The sequence below is a fragment of the Capsicum annuum genome, chromosome 3 (assembly GCF_002878395.1).
Source record: "Capsicum annuum cultivar UCD-10X-F1 chromosome 3, UCD10Xv1.1, whole genome shotgun sequence".
NCBI classification, from domain to species: domain Eukaryota; kingdom Viridiplantae; phylum Streptophyta; class Magnoliopsida; order Solanales; family Solanaceae; genus Capsicum; species Capsicum annuum.
In genome coordinates this window covers 201,774,286-201,781,479 of record NC_061113.1, presented here as the reverse complement: position 1 = coordinate 201,781,479, position 7,194 = coordinate 201,774,286, and the positions used below count along the sequence as shown (strand labels likewise).

General features: G+C 33.6%; 1 protein-coding gene across 3 annotated transcripts in view; it reads right to left on the bottom strand.

Moving 5' to 3' along the window:
- LOC107863358 (MADS-box protein AGL42) overlaps positions 1-7,194 on the bottom strand; it is a 47,049-nt gene that overhangs the window by 19,401 nt on the left and 20,454 nt on the right. The gene's annotated exons all lie outside the window — the stretch shown is intronic.

Here is a 7,194-nt window from a genome sequence, read left to right as displayed (position 1 = left end):
TATTATGCCCCCCCCTCGCCCCCCAGAAAACTGACAACCAGTCAATTGGAATGTGGTGTGATGCACGCATCAACAACCTTTTTATACGTATTTTTTAATTTAAAATTAATTTTTATTCACTTTATTCTCCATTTTTGTCACTTTTTATCATTTTTTTCACCATTACTTTTCATCTCTTTTCCTTTTCAAACTTAAATAATTTTTCAATGAACTTGAAGTGGAAAATAATGGACAATACCGAATTTGAAATTTCCAATGATTTTGTAGTCGGAAATAATAAACATCGAATTTAAAATTTCTGATAACCTTGAAGTGGAAAACAATGAACAATATGATTATTAAAATTCTGATGATCTTAAATTCGAAAACAACGAACAACACCAATTTCAAAATTTTCGATGACCTTAAAGTCGGAAACAGTGAACAATACCGAATTTAAAATTTTCGATGACCTTAAAGTAGGAAACAATAGAGAAATTTCTAAATTTTTGACGACCTTGAAGTCGGAAACAATGGGCAATACTCATTTTAAAATTGACGACGACCTTGAAGTCGGAAATAATGGACAATATCGCTTTTAAAATTATGACTATCTTGAAGTCGGAAATAATAAAAGACATCGAATTTAAAATTTTCGACAACCTTGAAGTGGGAAATAATAAACAATATCAATTATTAAATTTTTGACTATCTTAAATTCGAAAACAACGAACAATATCAATTTCAAAATTTTTTTATTATTATTATTATTATTATTACGATTAATTTTGAAAAATCAAAATTTGAATGAAAAAATGGCCAAACCACCCCCCCCCCCAAACATTTACCCCAAATCTCAACTACACACTTATACTTTGCGGGGGTCCTATGACCCCCCTGAACTATTTTAAAGTGAATTATTATGCCCCCCCCTCGCCCCCCAGAAAACTGACAACCAGTCAATTGGAATGTGGTGTGATGCACGCATCAACAACCTTTTTATACGTATTTTTTAATTTAAAATTAATTTTTATTCACTTTATTCTCCATTTTTGTCACTTTTCATCATTTTTTCACCATTACTTTTCATCTCTTTTCCTTTTCAAACTTACATAATTTTTCAATGAACTTGAAGTGGAAAATAATGGACAATATCGAATTTGAAATTTTCAATGATTTTGTGGTCGGAAATAATAAACATCGAATTTGAAATTTCCGACAACCTTGAAGTGGAAAACAATGAACAATATCATTATTAAATTTCTGACGATCTTAAATTCGAAAACAACGAACAATACCAATTTTAAAATTTTCGATGACCTTGAAGCCGGAAACAATGAACAATACCGAATTTAAAATTTTCGATGACCTTAAAGTCGAAAACAATGGGCAATACTCATTTTAAAATTTACGACGACCTTGAGGTTGGAAATAATGGACAATATCACTTTTGAAAATTACGACTATCTTGAAGTCGGAAATAATAAACGACATCGAATTTAAAATTTTCGACAACCTTGAAGTGGGAACTAATGAACAATATCAATTATTAAATTTTCGACGATCTTAGATTCGAAAACAACGAACAATATCAATTTCAAAATTTTCGACGACCTTAAAACCGGAAACAATGAATAATACCAAATTTAAAATTTTCGATAACCTTAAAGTCAGAAACAATAGAGAATTTTGAAATTTTCGACGACCTTGAAGTCGAAAATAATAGACTACCCATTTAAAAATTTACAACGACCTTGAAGTCGAAAATAATGGACAATATCGATTTGGAAATTTTCGACGACCTTGAAGTTGAAAATAAGGAACAATACCCATCTTAAATTTTTCAACGATCTTGAAGTCGGAACTAATCGATTTTGTACTTAGGGATGAGAAAGATGATAAATTAATCTTGGATGTCATTGATGAGTTGTTGAAGTTTTTTGTTTGTGAGAAAGAAAAAGAAAAGGAAGAAGAAGAAGAAGAAAGAAAATGAATACAGAAAAGGAATAATTAAAAATGAATAAAGAAAGTGAAACACACTCTCTCGCCATGTCAGCTTTCGGGGGGTTAATAATTCCACTTTAAAATAATTTAGGGGGGTCATAGGACCCCCGTAAAGTATAGGTGTGTAGTTGGGATTTGGGGTGAAGGTTGGGGAGGCTTTTGATCATTTTCTCAAATTTTAATCCTAAAACTACCCAACCTCTTTCCCTTTTATCTAACTCCCCCTTAACTGTTCTCCCAAATTTCTTTATTTAAGGAATCCCCTCACACTCAGGAGAGAACATATGTATTATTCTACAGTACCAGACACTGAAAAATTTACACAGAGAAAAAAAACAGAGACAGAGCAGATAAAAAACTAGAGAAAAGGAGAAAAACATTGAAAAATAAAGACAACAAAAGGCAAAAGAAAAACGGAGAGAATACTTTGAATATTCTTGCGTTGGGGTTTGGATCTTGGTTCCTGACGAATTTCCAGTGACATCGTTCGTATTTCTCTTTTAGTTAATTTATTATTCAGGTTTTTATCCAATTCCTGTACTTTTTATTTTATAAGTTCATTGTGAATCAAAGCATGAATGGTGTTATTAAGTGAATTTGTGTATTATTCAATAGGCCGGACTGATTTCTTATGTGAGTTTTATTATCATGAATAGCATGTTTAGTTATTTATTCAAGTCGAGGAAGTAAAGATTAGATATTAAATCCTTCATAAGTTTTAAATTTCATGAAATATATTGCTAAATAATCTAACGATTTCGACTTAAAATGGTTATTCTTAAGTTATGTGATCGGAATTAAATGTTGAGAAAAGCTTGAGAAAAATCGATACTTAGCAAGATAAACCGTCCAATATTTATAGTCAAGGCAGTTTGTGCCAACCAATTTAAACTTCAATTTATACTGTTGTAGTATATTTGGATAGTTGTTATTGTGTTCTATTGTTACTATTGTAGTTTATTTGAATAATTATCATTTTAATACATTGTTATTTTAAAAATTTGCCTGCATAGTTCTTATTGTATTGTAATGTTATTTTAAAAGTGTATTTGAAATATAGAAAAACGACATTTTCATGATGAATTTCATTAGTTCTCAGAAAAAGAAAAATAAATTTAATTTGTGATAAAAGAAATAATAAGAAATATTTGCATGACCATAAATTTTTTCTAACTAAAGTTAAATTAAAAGATTCAAAGTTAATTTGTTTTTGGTTATGAAGTATAACATTATTTAATTTATTTATTTTATTTTTCACTATGAAAAATACTATTATTTTGTGACTAACTAAAAAGAGAAGATGTGAGACAAGATGATCTGAAATTTTTAAGAGATAAATCAATGTTTTTTTACGCTAGGCATATTTTAAGTATGATTAGAATATCAGTCTCAATTAAGAATGAGGCAAACACATCTTTTTGAGATATTTTAAATTCAAGAATGCAATAATGTACCTTGATAAATATTTTTCTAAAATTAACTTTTCACCGATTTATTTAAATAAGACAATAGAAAAATTTTAGATATTAAAAATGACCAAACTTAGGCCCTTAACATAATTTAGCAAAATAGTTTAAGTTAAGATAAGTCAATAAAAACCACCGTGCTAGAACCACGGGACTTGAGGGGTGCCTCATATCTTCCCCTCGGTCAACAGAATTTCTTACCCGGTCTTTTATTTTTGCAGACCAAATAAAAGAGTCATTTTCTTTTGATTGGGGATTCAAAAAGGTGACTTGGAACACCATAACTCGATTCCAAATGGCAACTCTGAAAATAATTAATCCCTATTCAAAATCGTCACTTTAATTGGAAAAACCCTTTGATTCGACCCTTCGAGTGAAAAAGGGGTGTGACACGAACCTAACAAATTTCAGCTGAAGCAATAGCATGATATTCAACTTCTGTGGATGAGCAACAGCTCTTTGCTTCTTAGAACTCCATAAGATCGGATTGAAGCCTAAAAACACAATATATGGTAGTAGATGAGCGATCTTCACAATTACCTGCCCAGTCTGAGTCAGAGAAGGCGTGCAAATTTAATGACTTGCCTTTCCAAAGAAACAAGCCATTAGCAGATGTTCCAGCAAGATAGCGAAGAACTCATTTTACCATAGCCTAATGTGTAGTCGTTGGGGCACTTGTAAACTGAGACAATTTGCTTACAACAAAGGCCACATCCTGTCTGGTAAGGTGGAGATATTGTAAACTTCCAACTATACTTCGATATTCTTTAGAATCCTTAAGTAGAGAGTCATCACTACTTATTGGACAAGATCCGCTTGCCATTGGTGTGCGCATCGGATTAGCTTCAGCCATGTTGGCTTTGTCTAAGATCTCATATATATACTTTTGCTGACTTAAAAGAATTCCATAAGGTGAGCGAATAACTTGAACACCTAAGAAAAAATGCAAATCACCAAGATCTTTAACAGAGAAATGATTAGCAAAACACCCAATAAAATCTTCCACCGAACTTTGATTATTCCCGTAATAATTAGATCATCAACATAGACAATGAGATAGAGTGTAAATCCAGATTTAGCATATATAAATAGACAATGATCTGACTGAGACTGGCAAAATCCATATGAAACAAAATAGGATTTGAGTTTCTCATACCATGCTCGTGGATCCTGTTTAAGCCCATAAATTGCTTTGTGAAGCCGACAAATATGAGTGGGATATGTCTCATTCACAAACTCGGGAGGCTAAGACATATAAACTTCCTCAGTTAAGTACCGTGCAAGAAGGCATTGTTAACATCTAGTTGACGCAGTGGCCAATCAAATGAGGCAGCCAGTGAGAGAATAAATATGTTTCACCATAATCAACACCTGGACGCTGCAAGAAACCTTTAGCAACAAGTCGAGCTTTATAGCGGCTAATACTTCCATCAGAGTTGTATTTAACACGAAAAAACCCACTTAGACACAACGGGTTTGGCTTGAGAATTTGTTGGTACAAGATACCATGTGCCTTGACCCTTAAGTACCGATAATTCCTCATTCATGACAGCACACTATTTAGGATCTTTTAATGCTTGGTTAACACTTCTAGGCTCAATAGGTTTGGGTATTGAACTAGAGGAAAGAGATGATTTGATAGGCTTGGGTTTTCTAATGGTATTTGAGGGAATGGCTTGCAATTTAGAAGGTTGTGCGGCAGGGAATGATTCGGGTTTAGGAGTTAAGGTAGAACTAAGACAAAGTCTTTGAATTGGCTTACTAATATTATTTTTAGAATGGGTAACCATGGGATGATTTGGTATAGGGGCAGAACAAGGAATAGAGGAACCAGAAGTAGCAGAAATCATACCTGAAAATGATGCAGTGGAGTGATCAGGCTCGTCTGATGAAGAGCGATTACTGGTGGCAGCCTCATGAGAGGTACTTCCTGAATCCGATATTGTGGATATATCATGAGAGGAGTTACCCAATGGACTTGATGTAAAAGGAATAGTATAATGAGAGGGAGCCCATATATCAACCGTGTTAGAATCAGGTCGATTGGCCTTAATTTCCATAGATAAATATGGAAAACGATGCTCCACAAAGTCCACGTGCCTGGAGACATACAACCTAGACTTCACAGGATCAAAACAAACTTAAGCACTTTGATTTCGCAAGTATCAAAGTAAAAGACATGGGCTGGAGCGAGGTTGCAATTTGTTTTGATTATAAGGCCTTAACCATGGATAGCACAAACAACCAAAGTCCCGAAGCTTGAAATAGTTTGATTGTTTTCCATACAACCAAAAATAGGGAGACTGATTCTCTAAAATTCTGGTAGTTAAGCGATTAATTAGGTATGCTGCAGTAGTAAAGGCATAGGACCAAAATTTTAGCGGAAGATTCGCATTATGTAATAGGATGATACTTGTTTCAATAATATGATGATGACGACGTTCGGCAGTTGCATTATGTTCAGGGGTATATGGAGGAGTAAGAAGGTGAGAAATTCCATTGTCTTTAAAGAAGGATCTAAGATGGATGAATTCACCACCATAGTCAGAGTAAAAAGAGATAACGACCTTTTGAAAAAGCTTTTCTACAACTTTCTTAAATTTTGGGAATATAATGGATACATCAAACTTTTGTTTTATGGGAAAGAACCAGATGTATTTAGTATAATGATCAACAAATATTAGATAATATTGAAAACCATATTAGATAATATTGAAAACCATCTATTGAAATTTCCGGTGAAGGACCCAAAACATCAGAATAAATGTAGTCCAAAGGAGCATTGCCTTTTATTGTAGAGTTGTAGAAAGAAAACTTATGCATTTTACTACATTTACAAGAATTGCAAAAGAATGATTTTTCTATTAAAGATGAAATATCTAAAAACTTGACAAAGAGTAGGAGAGGAAGGGTGATCGAGACGTCAATGCCAATTGGAAGAAATTGTGGTGGTGGTGGCGGTAAGGGTTTGAAGAGAGGTTGGTGATTGAAGAGATGAAGGCCATGGATAAACACCATTTTTAGGTTTCCCTGCTAGTAGAGGCGCCCTCGTGCAAAAGTCCTTCACAACAAACGAATAAGGTGAGAATGAGACAAAGACATAATTATCATAACAAAGTTGATAAACAGAAATAAGGTTCTTCATCTTAGGAACATATAAAACATTGGATAAAGTTAAAGTCTGAGAAGATGATGGTAAAAAGATAGATCTTGTATGGGTGATTTTGTGTTCGTTACCATCACCAAGCATAATTTCTTCACTGCCATCATATTCGAAGTGAAGGGACAGATTTTGGAGATCATGTGTGACGTGATGTGAGGCACCGGAGTCAACAAACCAATTTCCATCATTGCTATTATTGTGAGTGTCATAGTTAACACGTGGCTGTTGTGTCTGAGGTTAAGCATTATTTCTTGCATGTCCATCTGATTTAGATCCATTATCCAGAGAAAGAATTGCTAATAATTTTCGGCACTACTTCACGTGATTACTAGGCTTATCACAAAGCTGGCAAGTAACACGAGGCCAATTTCTGTGGTTATTTTGACCATTAAATTGAGCCCCGGTATTGTTAGTAACAACTTGATTTGAGTTATTTCCTGGACGTGAAGCATGATTAGGACGAGAACGATTGTTGTGAGGCGATGGTTTAGTAGTAAAGTTTGTTGTAATTGGAACTATGGTAGAGGAAGATGAGCGAATAAGATTATGCTCAAAATCAAGGAGCTTCTCATGAAGCTCTTC